The sequence below is a fragment of the Heterodontus francisci genome, unplaced genomic scaffold, assembly GCF_036365525.1.
Source record: "Heterodontus francisci isolate sHetFra1 unplaced genomic scaffold, sHetFra1.hap1 HAP1_SCAFFOLD_97, whole genome shotgun sequence".
Taxonomy (NCBI): Eukaryota; Metazoa; Chordata; class Chondrichthyes; order Heterodontiformes; family Heterodontidae; genus Heterodontus; species Heterodontus francisci.
The window spans coordinates 3365335-3379028 of record NW_027140606.1 but is presented as its reverse complement, the minus strand read 5'-3'; the positions used below and the strand labels follow the sequence as shown (position 1 = coordinate 3379028).

Below are 13694 nucleotides of genomic sequence, written 5' to 3'. Positions count from 1 at the left end.
GCCTAAAGTGATGGAAGGTGTCATCAACATTGCCATCAAGCAGCACTAGCAGATATGTCCTTTAGGATTCGGCCAGTAGAGATGCTCCCGAGCCACTCTTGGTGATGGACATTGAAGTCCCCCACCCAGAGTACATTCTCTGCTCTTGCCACCCTCAGTGCTTCCTCCAAGTGCTGTTCAACATGGAGGAGTACTGACTCATCAGCTGAGGGAGGGCAGTAGGTGATAATCAGCAGGAGGTTTCCTTGTCCATTGTTTGATCTGATGCCATGAGACCTCATGGGGTCCAGAGTCGATGTTGAGGACTTCCATGGCAATTCCCTTTCTACTGACACCTCTGGTGAGTCTGTCCTGCCCGTGGGACAGGACATACCCAGGGATGGTGATGGCAGTGTCTGCGACATTGCCTGTAAGGTATGATTCTGTGAGTATGACTATGTCAGGCTGTTGCTCTCCCAACTTAACACAAGCCACCAGATGTTACTAAGGAGGACTTTGCAGGGTCGACAGCGCTGGGTTTGCCATTGTCATTTCTGGTGCCCAGGTCGACGCCGGGTGGTCCGTCTGCTTTCATTCCTTTTTAATGACTTCGTAGTGTTTAGTTTCAACCGAGTGGCTCGCTCGGCCATTTCAGAGGGCATGTAAGAGTCAACCACATTGCTGTGGGTCTGCAGTCGCATGCAGGCCAGACAAGAACAGCAGATTTCCTTCCCTAAAGGGCATTAGTAAACCAGATGGGTTTTTACAACCATCAACAATGGTTTCATGGCCATCATTAGACTTGCTTTTTAATTGCAGATTTATTATTTGGATTTAAATTTCAATGGTGGGATTTGAACCCACGTCCCCTGAGCAATACCCTAGGTATCTGGGTTACTAATCCACTGACAAGTCTACTGACAAGACCACTACGCCACCACCACCCCTAGTGACCATGCTGCAATTAGTTTTGGCATAATCATGAAAAAGGACAAAGATACAACAGAAGTAAAAGTTTTAAATTGGGGGAAGGCAAATTTTACAAAACTGAGAGGTGAATTGGTGGATGTGGACTGGATACAACTACTTGAAGGAAACCCCAAAGATGTTCTATCAGTACATTAAGAGCAAGAGGATAACTAAGGAAAGGGTACGGCCGATCAGAGATGTACAAGGGAACGTATGAGTGGATGCAGAAGATGTGTGTGGGGTTCTTAATGAGTTTTTGTCTCTGCCTTCACAAAGGAGAGGGATGATGCAGACAAAGAAGAGGAGTGTGAAATATTAGATACGATAAGCATAATGAGAGTGGAAGTACTGGAGAGTCTGACATCCTTCAAAATGAATAAATCACCAGGGCCGGATGATTTGCATCTGAGGTTGTTACAGGAAGCCAGGGAGGAAATAGTGGATGCGCTGAGGATCATCTTCAAATCCTCACTGGATATGGGGGAGGTGCCGGAGGATTGGAGGTCTGCGAACGTTGTACTATTATTTAAAAAGGATGTGAGGGATAGGCCAAATAATTATAGGCCGGTCAGTCTGGCCTCGGTGGTGGGTAAATTATTAGAATCAATTCTGAGGGACAGGATAAACTGCCACTTAGAAAGGCACGGATTAATCAGGGATAGTCAGCATGGATTTGTTAAGGGAAGGTCATGTCTCACTAACTTGATTGAGTTTTTTGAGGAAGTAACAAGAAACATTGATGAGGATAGTGTGGTGGATGTGGTCTGCATGGATTTTAGTAAGGTCCCACATGGCAGACTGGTCAGTAAAATGAAAGCCCATGGAATACAGAGGAATGTGGCAGGTTGGATCCAAAATTGACTCAGTGACAGGAAACAAAGGATAGTTATCGACGGATGTTTTTGCGAATGGAAAGCAGTTTCCAGTGGCATTCCACAGGGCTCAGTGTTGGGTCCCTTGCTGTTTGTGGTATATATTAATGATTTGGAATTAAATGTGGGAGCTATGATTGGGAAATTTGCTGATGACACAAAAATTGGCCGTGTAATTGATAGTGAGGAGGATAGCTGTGGACATCAGAATGATATGAATGGATTGGTTGAGTGGGCGGAAAAATGGCAAATGGAATTCAATCTGGAGAAGTGTGAGGGAATGCATTTGGGGAGGGCAAACAAAGCAAGGGAATACACAATAAATGGGAAGATATTGAGAGGGGTAGAAGAAGTGAGAGACTTTAGAGTGCATGTCCACAGGTCCTTGAAAGTGGCAGGACAGGTAGATAGAGTGGTGAAGAAGGCATATAGAATGCTTTCCTTTATTGGCCAAGGTATAGCATAGAAAAGCAGGGATGTCGTGCTGGAACTGTATAAAATGGCGGTTAGGCCACAGCTGGAGTATTGCGTACAGTTCTGGTCATCACATTACAGAAAGGACATAATTGCTCTGGAGAGAGTACAGAGGAGATTTACAAGAACGTTGCCAGGGCTTGAAAGTTGCAGCTATGAGCAAATATTGGAGCGGCTCGGGTTGTTTTCCTTAGAACAGAGGAGTCTGAGGGGTGACTTGAATGAGGTGTACAAAATTATGAGGCGCCCAGACAGAGTGGACAGTAAGGACCTGTTTCCCCTGGTGGGGAGGTCAGTTACCAGGGGGCACAGATTTAAGGTGATTGGTAGAAGGATTAGAGGGGACATGAGGGGAAACGTTTTTACCCAGAGGGTGGTGGGTGCCTGGAATTCGCTGACAGGAATGGTGGTGGAGGCAGAAGCCCTCAACTCATTTAAAAATACCTGGACATGCACCTGAAGTGCTGTAACCTGCAAGTCTACGGATCAGGTGCTGGAAGGTGGGAATAGTTTTTTCGGCCAGAGCAAACGCGATGGGCTGAATGGACTCCTTCTGTGCCCGAATTGTTCTGTGATTCTATGGAAATTGCCAGCACTGACACAGATCATTTCATTAGTACATTGATATTGGACTGACTATAAGGAGAAGCTAGTTAAACACATAATGGTGAAAGGAATGGAAGATAGCATTGGTTGTTCCAGATGAAGAGGGATAGACAGAGGTGTGGGTACAGCAGACTTCAGACAGTAATCAGCCCTTTCAGATACTGTGGGTGGCTCTGAAAAGAGCCTTTGCGTATTTGAAAGAATTCTGGCAGATTGACTTGGTTTTGGTGCCGGAGCGCTGGTTTTCTTGGGCAGCAACACGGCCTGGATATTAGGCAGCACCCTACCCTGAATGATGGTCACCCCTCCCAGCAGCTTGTTGAGCTCCTCATCATTGAGGACGGCCAGCTGTAGGTGGCTGGGGATGATGCAGGTCTTCTTGTTGTCCCGGGCCGCGTTACCGCCCAGCTCGAGGATTTCAGCGGTCAGCTACTCGAGCACAGCAGCCAGATAGACCTGGGCTCTGGCACCCACACGCTCAGCATAGTTACCCTTTCTCAGGAGCCTGTAAACACGGCCCACCGGGAACTGCAGTCCAGCCCGGGAGGAGCGAGACTTGGCCTTGGACCGAGCTTTCCCGTTGGTCTTTCCTCTTCCAGACATTTCCACAATCTCACAAATACTTTCACAATGAATGGATAATTTCGACAGCATTAAACATACACATGGGGTAGTCAGGATGGTCGAGCAGTCTGAGACGGTTCATTCAGATCACAATTCTCTCTGCAGGGGTGGGTTCAAATTCCCCTTCTGATAAGTTGTGTTTTGACATGACTAGAGGTATTTGGGAGTAGCGATGAAGAACAAACAGAGATCATGAAAGAATATTGACAAGCAAAATCAAAACAAATCCAAAGATGTTTCATCAATACATTGCAGTCAGAGGCAACTGAGGAAAGAGTAGGGCCCATCAAAGACCTAAAAATGTAACCTATGTGTCAGTGTGGAAGATGTTGGTATGTTTATTAATGAATATTTTACTGTCTTCACAAATGAGGGGAGTGATGCAGATATTGTAATTAAGGAGAAGGAGTGTGAAGTATTGGACATGATAAACTGAGGGAGAGAAAAAGTATAAATGGGATTAACATCCTTGAAAGTGGATAAATCATCAGGGCAGGATGGAATGTACCACAGGCTGTTAAAATAAGCCAGGAAGGAAATAGTGGAAGGTCTGACCATCAGTTTCCAATCCCTCACTGGATACGGGTGTGATGTCAGAGGATTGGAGGTCTCGTAACACTGCAATAAAAGCAAAATTCTGCAGATGCTGCAAATCTGAAATAAAAACTAGTTGCATTGGAAATACACAGCAGGTATGGCAGCAACTGTGGAGAGAGAAGCAAAGTTAACGTTTCTGTTCTGATGAAAGGTCACTGACCTGAAATGTTAACTTTGTTTCTCTCTCCACAGATGCTGCCAGACCTGCTGTGTATGTCCAGCACTTTTTGTTTTTATTGCTAACATTGCACCATTCTTGAAAAAATAAGCGAGTGATCGACCAAATAATTAAAGGCCAGTCAGCCTAACCTCAATAGTGGGCGAATTATTGGAATTAATTCTGAGAGACAGGATAAACTGTCACTTAGAAAGGCACAGATTAATCAAGTACCGTCAGCATGGATTTGTTCAGGGAAGCTCCTGTCTGACGAACTTGATTGAATGTTTTTGAAGAAGTAACAAGGAGGATTGATGAGGATAGTGCAGTTGATCTGATCCACATGGATTTTAGCAAGACTTTTGACAAGGTCCCACATGGCAAACTGGTTAAAAAATATAAAAGCACATGGGATCCAGGGGAGTGTAGCAAGCTGGACACAAAATTGGTTCAGTGGCAGGAAACAAAAAGGAATTGGTTACAGGTGTTTTTGCAACTGGAGGACTGTTTCCAGTGGTGTTCCACAGGGCTCACAACTAGGTCCCCTGCTTTTTGTGGTATATATTAATGATATGGACATAAATGTAGAGGGCACAATCAAGATGTTTGCAGATGAAACAAAAATTGTCCGTGTTGTTGATAGGGAGGAGGATAGCTGTACACTGCAGGAAGATATCAATAGACTGGTCAGGTGGGCAGAGAAGTGGTAAATGGAATTCAAATTGGACAAGTGTGAGGTGATGCATTTGGGAGGTCAAAAAAGGCAAAGGAATACACAATTAATGGGAGAACACTGAACGGTGCAGAGGAAGTGAGAGACGTTGGAGTGAATGTCCACAGATCCCTGAAGTAGCAGTACAGGTCAATAAGGTGGTTCAGCAGGTATATGGAATCCTTTCCTTTATTAGCTGAGGTACAGAATATAAGGGTGATCTGGGTATCCATGTCAATAAGTCACTGAAAGCTAACATGCAGGTGCAGCAAGCAATTAGGAAGGCTAATAGTATGTTAGCCTTTATCACAAGAGGATTTGAGTACAGGAGTAGTGAATTCTTGCTTCAATTGTACAGAAACTTGGTTAGACCGCACTTGGAGTACTGTGTGCAGATTTGGTCTCCTTACCTTAGGAAGGATATTATTGCCATGGAGGGAGTTCAACGAAGGTTCATCAGACTTGTTCCTGGGATGGTGGGACTGTTCTATGAAGAGAGATTGGGAAACTGGGGCTGTATTCTCTAGAGTTTCAAAGAATGAGAGGTGATCTCATTGAAACATACAAAATATTTAAAGGACAGTCAGGGTAGATGCAGCTAAGATGTTTCATCTGGATGGGGAGTCGAGAACCAGAGGCTCAATTTCAAAATAAGGGGGAAGCTCCTTAGGGCAGAGATGAGGAGAAATTTCTTTGCACGGAGGGTTGTGAATCTTTGGAATTCTGTACCCCAGAGGGCTGTGGAAGCTCAGTCGTTGAGTATGTTTAAAGCAGAGATTGACAGATTTCTAAATACAAATGACATCAGGGAATATGAGGAAAGTGTGGGGAAAAGGGCATTGAAGCGGATGATCAGCCATGATCATATTGAATGGTGGGGCAGGCTCGATGGGCTGAATGGCCGACTCCTGCTCCTATGTTCCTATGTTCCTAACTCCACATGATCGGCGAGGCACAGCCTCAGGCCGACTTGTCAGGTGGTGTAAACAGATATCACTGCTTCTGATCTTCACCAGAACAGAGAGTGAGATGTAACATTGATGATCAAACAGACTGTGAGAGAATACAACAGAATAAAACACATGGAGAGACACTGTGGAATAACAAATGGATTTGATTGTAACATTGACTTTGATTGGAATGGATAAAACACCAGAAACAGCAGATTAAATTGGGATTCTCATCATTATATTGATCTGGGACAGAAAAGAGAAACTGATGGAAAGAAGGGAAGAAGGAAGAAAAGAAAGGATGGAACTGTTCAGTTTTTTCAGTTTTTTCACTTGCCCATCAAAGCTGGATAAAAAAAAAAGTTGCAAATAACAGAGAATTTCACCAAAAAGGGAGATTAAATGCTGCTGAAACTTTGGATCGAAGGATGCCCCAACAGATCACCTGTTTAACTGTCTCCTCACTGGGGGATTTCAATCAGTGAGTAATATTATTCTGTACCTTTCTTTGTTAAATGAACCCAGAACTGTCACTTGGAATTAATATCTGTGTTCCGACTCCTGAGTAATAAAATTGTGAGTTTCTCGATATTTTCGGGACACATTTCCTGCTGAAAGAACTAAGAACTCTTTTCTAATTTACACAATACTATATACACATTCATCAAGCCTCCTAAGCTAGCATCCTTGGTGCTGCTCTCTCCTCCCAAACCTCATCTCCTGTGACTGTTACATCATCACTCTGACAGTGGGAGTGATTGATCCCAATGTCTTCAGCATTAACCCTTTACATCCTTATACTACACTGTCTGTCCAAAAAAATGGGTGGAGGGAACTTGATTTATCGAAACACGAATAGCTGCCAGTTGAAAATCAACTCAAACCCATCAGCGAGAGAGAGAGAGACTGTCAGAGAACTTCCTGCATCCAGTCCTGACCCTGTCACACTCAGCAGATGCTCACCCAGACCCCACTCTCATCAACACTGAACATTGTTACCGAGACACTTCAAATACTGTTTATAAAAGGCTGGAAAGGTCAAAGTTCGCACAGCTTTATTGAACAGAACAAAGTTTAATATATTCTGACCGTTTCTCGGTAACCACATGAGACATAGGTTTTCTTATTTGGTTCCTTTGATTTTTCTTGTTGCTGACTGACAAATATTCCAAACCTCAGATCAACCCTCCCACTTGCGTCATGTCCCAATCTCAGTCACAAGCAACACATACAACGCAGTCACACTTTCCTTCAGTGACATTAATGTCGAGCTGTTTTACAGGTTGAATGCAACTGTGAACAAATTTGTATCAAAGAAGTTGCCTTTGAAATATCAGGACTGAATTTCTGTATAAGGAGGAACAGCCATTCCAAACTCACATCCTTCACAAGGCTGTGATGAAAATTCATCATGTAATTTGAATTCTCACTTAAAGTTCAGTGGACACAGATGGAAGCGATTGATAAGGTAACTTCGACATCACAAATGTGAAGCAAGGCTCTACTGGGAATTGAACCCAGGATCTTCTATTTACAAGACAGGTGCTTTAACCAACTAAGCTACAGAGCCAGATGATGCTAAAGTTAAAATCAGAGGAGTGCACTATTTATTCTCATATAATAACAATATCAAAGCAAAATACAGCAGATGCAGGAAATCTCAAATAAAAACAAGAAATGCTGGAAATACTCATCAGGTCTGGCAGCATCTGTGCAGAGAGAAGCAGAGTTAACGTTTCAGGTCAATGACCCTTCTTCAGACCCTTCTATATATTCTCATCCCACTTCTCCACAGGTCACAACATATATTTTAACTTTTCCCACTTCCTGAAACAGTCAATCATTTACTCTATTCTTCCCAGAATAGAAGACACTGACCATGTTTCTTTAATGAACAGCAAAATTATCAGTTTATTACAGAACAAGTTTTAACTAGTCATGAAATAAAGCATAAATACACAGGTAGAAATTTTAAAAGTTCCCTTTTTACCTTAACCAACATTGAAAGCCCCTTTCTTCCCACAGCCCCACACATGCACACATACATACACCGGTTAACTGAAAAAAAAAGAATTATTTTTTACAATTCTGAGTTCTGTTAAAGACAAAAACAACACTTGGGCTGATTACTTGTTCATTCCTGAAGAAAACAGCAGATGAGATATGTTGTTCCAAAACTGGCATACAGTCTAACTTCTGAGTGTGCGTAGACAGGTCACTAGGGTCTTTTAGAACAGTTTTTTAGAGGCAGTGTTGAAAATTAATTTTAGCAGGCTTTCTTCAAAGACAGGAGAAGAGATGAATTGAAGTGAAGTTCTCAGGGTCTTTTAAAGATTTGCTGCAAAACAACGTGGGTTGTGATCTTCTCTCCTTCATTGTCACTTCTTCAGGCTAACTTTATCAGCTGCTCACTCCAGAAGGTAAAACACAATGACTGCTACAAATAAAAGCTTGTGATTGTTCTGCCCTCTTCGGTGAGTGTGCTGCTGCCGGGTTTGTCCAATCAAGAGGCGCAACTGACTTCTCTGTCCACATTTCCCCGTGTTACCAGGGTTTCTGTTCTACATTCAACTTGAGTCATGTGACGACCAGTAAACATAGTTGCCAAATTAATACTTTCAGTACCCTCTTGAAAAAGAACTGGTCTGACATTTATTAAGTTTGACGATGAATTCCTCAAAACAAATTTCACAAAAAAAAAATCAAAATCACTTCCATAACATCATGTACTTTCCCTGAGCTACAGGTTATTGCAAGTCTCTCTGGCTGTGTTTATTTTTGTTGATTTTGCACTCAGGTTCTTTCTGAATCCATGTGTTTGCAGAACTTTGTCAGTGAGAAACATGGAGATATGCTTAAAGATTTCCCTGCAAAGTATTCATATCTCCGTCTTTCTCCGAACTTTGTAGAAACACATTAATGTGGGAATCACACACATCAGGCCATCAAACCTCTCCGTTAAACATTGAAAGGTGACAGTGTTTATTGTGACGGGGTTCCATTTATTCAGACACATCTGGTATAAAAGTGCTCAAGAAATGATTCACACAGGTAATGTATTTGTATATTATGTGCATGACATAATGACGCAAATAAACAATTCCTTGCACTTGCCACGCTTGGTGTATATTTTCTCTGCTGATGCCCCCTGAATATATTGGAGAAAATGGTGATGAGGATGAGATAAAAGTCCGTAAATATAGGCAGCAAACAGCAGCAGGGACTGCAGTGAACAGGATCAGCTAGCTCCTGGTGACCTACCTGCTCGGATGGTTGAGATTTTAGGTGGATTGTGTGAAGCCTGGGCCACAGAATGTCTCTTCAGTTGAATGAGATACCGCAGGGTCTTCCTGTGCATCTGATTCAAATTGCTTATTTGGGACAATATGGCTGCACACATATGGGATACATCGGAAGGTGAGGAACTTATGAGAGGGCTTGAGAACCATTCAGTTCATATATTGAAAGAATGGACATGTTTTTCAGAACTAATAACATTTTGGAATTTGAAGGTGAAAGTGCAGAGGTCAAGGCAATTCTTGAGGGCAAGAAAGCTATTTTGCCAATGGAAATTAGCCTGGAAGTGTATGACCAGCTAACAAAGCTTCCTGCTCCCATCAAGGCAAAAGATGTGCCATTCAAAACAATCATCACCAAGTTGGAGGAACATTTCAACCTGAAGCCACTAGAGATCACGGCAAGCTAGAAATTTGGAAGCAGAAATCAGAAAAGTAGTGAAACAGTTGGTGAGTACATTGTGGCATGAAGAATTTATCACTACATTGCAACTTTGGCATATTCTTAGACCGTGCATTATGAGACAGATTTGTGTTTATATTGGTGGATGAGAAAAGATACTAAACACACAAAATCTCACATTCGAGCTCGCATGTAAGATTGCTCTTTCCATGGAGATTGCATCAAAGAATGCTCGAGAATTTCATCCTGTGCCAGTGATTGTAACACACTTCAGGGGAACTTAAAAAAACTGGTAAAATGCACTTTCACATGGCAGATAAAATTTACACAGAGAATTGTGAAGAGATACAATTTGGGAGGAAGAATAAGGAGAGGCCATATAAATGAAATGTTACAATTCTAAAGTGGGTGCCGGAACAGAGAGACAATGTACACCAATCTTAGAAGGTTTGAAAAGGCTTCAAAGAGCAAACAGGACACTTGGCTTTATTAACAGAGACATATAGTAAAAGCAAATAAGTTATGATAAACCTTTATAAAATACTGGGTCTGAATGGCCTACTCCTGTACCTCCACAGAAAGCTTCCATCCCAGGTTTGCACACTCTCGTCAGGATCACTCTCCACAGATCCCGCCACTCCAGGCTCGGACACCCTCTTCAGGATCACTTTCCATAGATCCCACCACTCCACGCATGGATATCTCCCTCATGATCAGATCATCGGTCCTTAGTCCTGCCACATCCAGTCATGAATGATGGTGGACAATTAAATAACTAACCAGATGAGGAGGCTCCAAAAAATCCCCATCCTCAATGATGGTGGACCCAAAGCTGAATCATTTAAAACCATCTTCCATCAGAAATTGCTAAGTGGATGATTCATCTCGGCCTCCTGAGGTCCCCAGCATCACAGTTTCCAGTCTTCAGCCAATTTGATTCACTCCACATGATGGCAAGAAACAACTGAAGTCACTCGATACAGCAATGACAATAGGCCCTAACAACATCCCGGCTCTAGTACTGAAGACTTGTGCTCCAGAACTAGCTGCGCTCTCAGCCACACTGTTCCAGTTGAGCTACAACACAGGCATTTACCCAACAATGTGGAAAATTGCCCAAGTGTGCCCACTCCATAAAAAAAAGGCAGGACAAATCCAATCTGACCAATTACCACCCCATCAGTCTCCTATCAATCATCAGCAAAGTGATGGAAGATGTCATCAACAGTGCTATCAAGCACCAGACACTTAGCAATAATCTGCTCATCAATGCTCAGTTTAGGTTCTGCCAGGGTTCCTCGACTCCAGGCAAATACTTGGCAGGTAGAGTATAATGTGGGAAAATGTGAGGTTATCCACTTTGGTAAGAAGAATGGAAAAGCAAAATATTATTTAAATTGCGAGAGACGACAGAATGCTGCGGTATAGAAGGATCTGGGTGTCCTCGTACATGAATCACAAAAAGTTACCATGCAGGTACAGCAAATAATTAGGAAGGCAAATGGAATGTTGCCCTTTATTTCAAGGGGGATGGAGTATAAAAGTAGAGAAGTCTTGCTGCAAATGCACAGGGTGTTGGTGAATACACACCTGGAGTACTGTGTACAGTTTTGGTCTCCTTATTTAAGGAGGGATATACTTGCATTGGAGGCAGCTCAGAGAAGATTCACTGGATTGATGCCTGTGATGAAGTGGTTGTCTTATATGGAGAGTTGATCAGGTTGGACCTATACTCATTGGAGTTAAGAAAAATGATAGGTGATCGTATTGAGACATATAAGATTTTGAGGGGGCTTGACAGGGTGGATGCTGAGAGGATGTTTCCCTTCATGGTGGAATTTAGAACTAGGGGACACAGTTTCAGAATAATGGTCTTCCATTTCAGAAGGAAATGAGGAGGAATTTCTTCTCTCAGAGAGTCATTAATCTTTGGAATTCTCTACCACAGAGAGTACTGGAGGCTGGGTCATTGCATGTCTTCAAGACTGAGTTTGACAGATTACTATCCACAAGGAAGTCAAGGGTTATGGGGGGCAGGCAACAAAGTGGGGTTGAGGCCATGATCAGGTCAGCCATGATCCTATTGAATGGTGGAGCAGGCTCGAGGGGCCAAATGGCCTACTACTGCTAATATTTCTTCTGTTCTTATTTTTTATTGCAGCTTGGTTCAAACAGACACAAAAGAGTGGAGTTCTAGAGGAGAGGTGAGAGTGATTACCCTTGAGTGAGTGTGGCATCAAGGATCCCGAGCAAAATTGAAGTCAATGAGAATCAGGGGGAAAACTCTCCACTTGGTGGAGTCATACCTCGCACAAAGCAAGATGGTTGTGGTTAGTGGAGGCCAATCATCTCAGCCCAGGACATTGCCTCAGGAGTTTCTCAGGGTAGTGTCCTCAGCCCAAACATCCTCAGCTGTTTCATTGCTCAATTTCCCTTCAACATAAGTCAGAAGTGGGAATGTTCGCTGATGACTCACAACTCCTCAGATACTGAAGCAGTCTGTGCCCACAAGCAGCGAGACCTGTACAAACTTCAGGCTTGAGCTGATAAGTGACAAGCAACCTTCTGGCCACACAAGTGCTAAGCAGTGAACATCTCGATTGAGAGAGAATCAAACCATCCACCTTTTGATATTCAGCAGCATAATCATCACTGAACCCACCATCAACATCTTGGGGGTTACCATTGACCAGAAACTAAACTGGACCAGTCACACCTATGCTGCAGCTATAAGTGCAGGTCAGAGATTAGGAATTCTGCAGCAAGTATCTTGCCTCCTGACACCTCAAATCCTGTCCACCATGTACAAGGCACAAGTCAGGAGTGGGATGTAATACATCCCACTCAACAACACTCAAGAAGCTCAACACCATCCAGGAGAAAGCAGCCCACTTGATCAGCACCTAACCCACCACCTTAAACATTCACTTCCTCCACTACCAGTACACAGTGGCTGCAGTGTGTACCATCTCCATATGCACTGCAGTATCTCGCCAAGTATCCTTCAACAGCACCTTCCAAACCCGTGACCACTACCACCTCGAAGGACAAGGGCAGCAGATGCATGGGAACTCGCCATCTGCAGGTTCCCCTCTAAGTCACTCACCATCCTGACATGGAACTATATCGCCATTTCTTCACTGTTGTTGGGTCACAATCCTGGAACTCCCTCCCCAATAGCACTGTGGGTGTTCCTACACCATATGGACTGTAGCAGTTCAAAAAGGCAGCTCACCACCACATTCTCAACGGCAATAGGAATGGGTAATAAATGCTAGACTAATCAGCGATACTCGCGCCCATTAATGAATAAAAAACAAATCACTCTCCACAGATTCCCCACAATCTGGGCTTGGACATTTACTTCAGGAGCACAGAGCTTTATATAACTGCAACATGAGTTCCAATCTTCATATTCCATTCACTTTTCACATTATGTTTCTACCAGTCCACTAGCTTTTAGTGATTCAGAACTCGGGTCTCTGCGCCTCCGCAGTTTCTATCATCTCACCACTTAACAAAAAACACTCTGATCTATCTTTCGTAGGTACTAGATGACCCCTCATTTTAAACTCCATCTGCCAAAACATTGCTCACTCACTTAATCTATCAAGAAGATTTGAAAATAAATTTCTTGCCAAAGGATAATGTTCTGCTTCTGCTCCGTCGCCATTTGCTTTTCCCGTTAGTCGTTCACTTGGTGTAAATCCAGAGAAAGTAAAGATGGAAGGAAGGAAGGAGGGGAGGGAAAATCCTGCTCCGTTTCGTGATCCCTATTTGATCTTCATTCCAGTCCAATTTGGGTGAAGAATTCCAATTGTCTGTCTCAATTTTAATAAAGTATAAACAATTCTGGAACCACCGTCAAGATACTGACAAGAACAGGTTTCCAGGCCGACTTTACATTGAAGCTGTAAACAAGAATGCAACAGGAATTTGATAAACTAACGACAAGGATGGGATTCAAACCCACGCGTGCACAGCACAATGGTTTAGTAGTCCATCGCCTGAACCTCTCAGCCACCACGGCATCTGGCAAGTAATAGAAGCACAAC

General features: G+C 43.2%; 1 non-coding gene across 1 annotated transcript; it reads right to left on the bottom strand.

The window, feature by feature from the left end:
- Positions 1-7436: 7436 nt before the first annotated feature.
- Positions 7437-7510, bottom strand: trnat-ugu (transfer RNA threonine (anticodon UGU)). The gene has a single exon. It is a non-coding gene; the product is annotated as a tRNA-Thr (tRNA).
- Positions 7511-13694: the final 6184 nt, after the last annotated feature.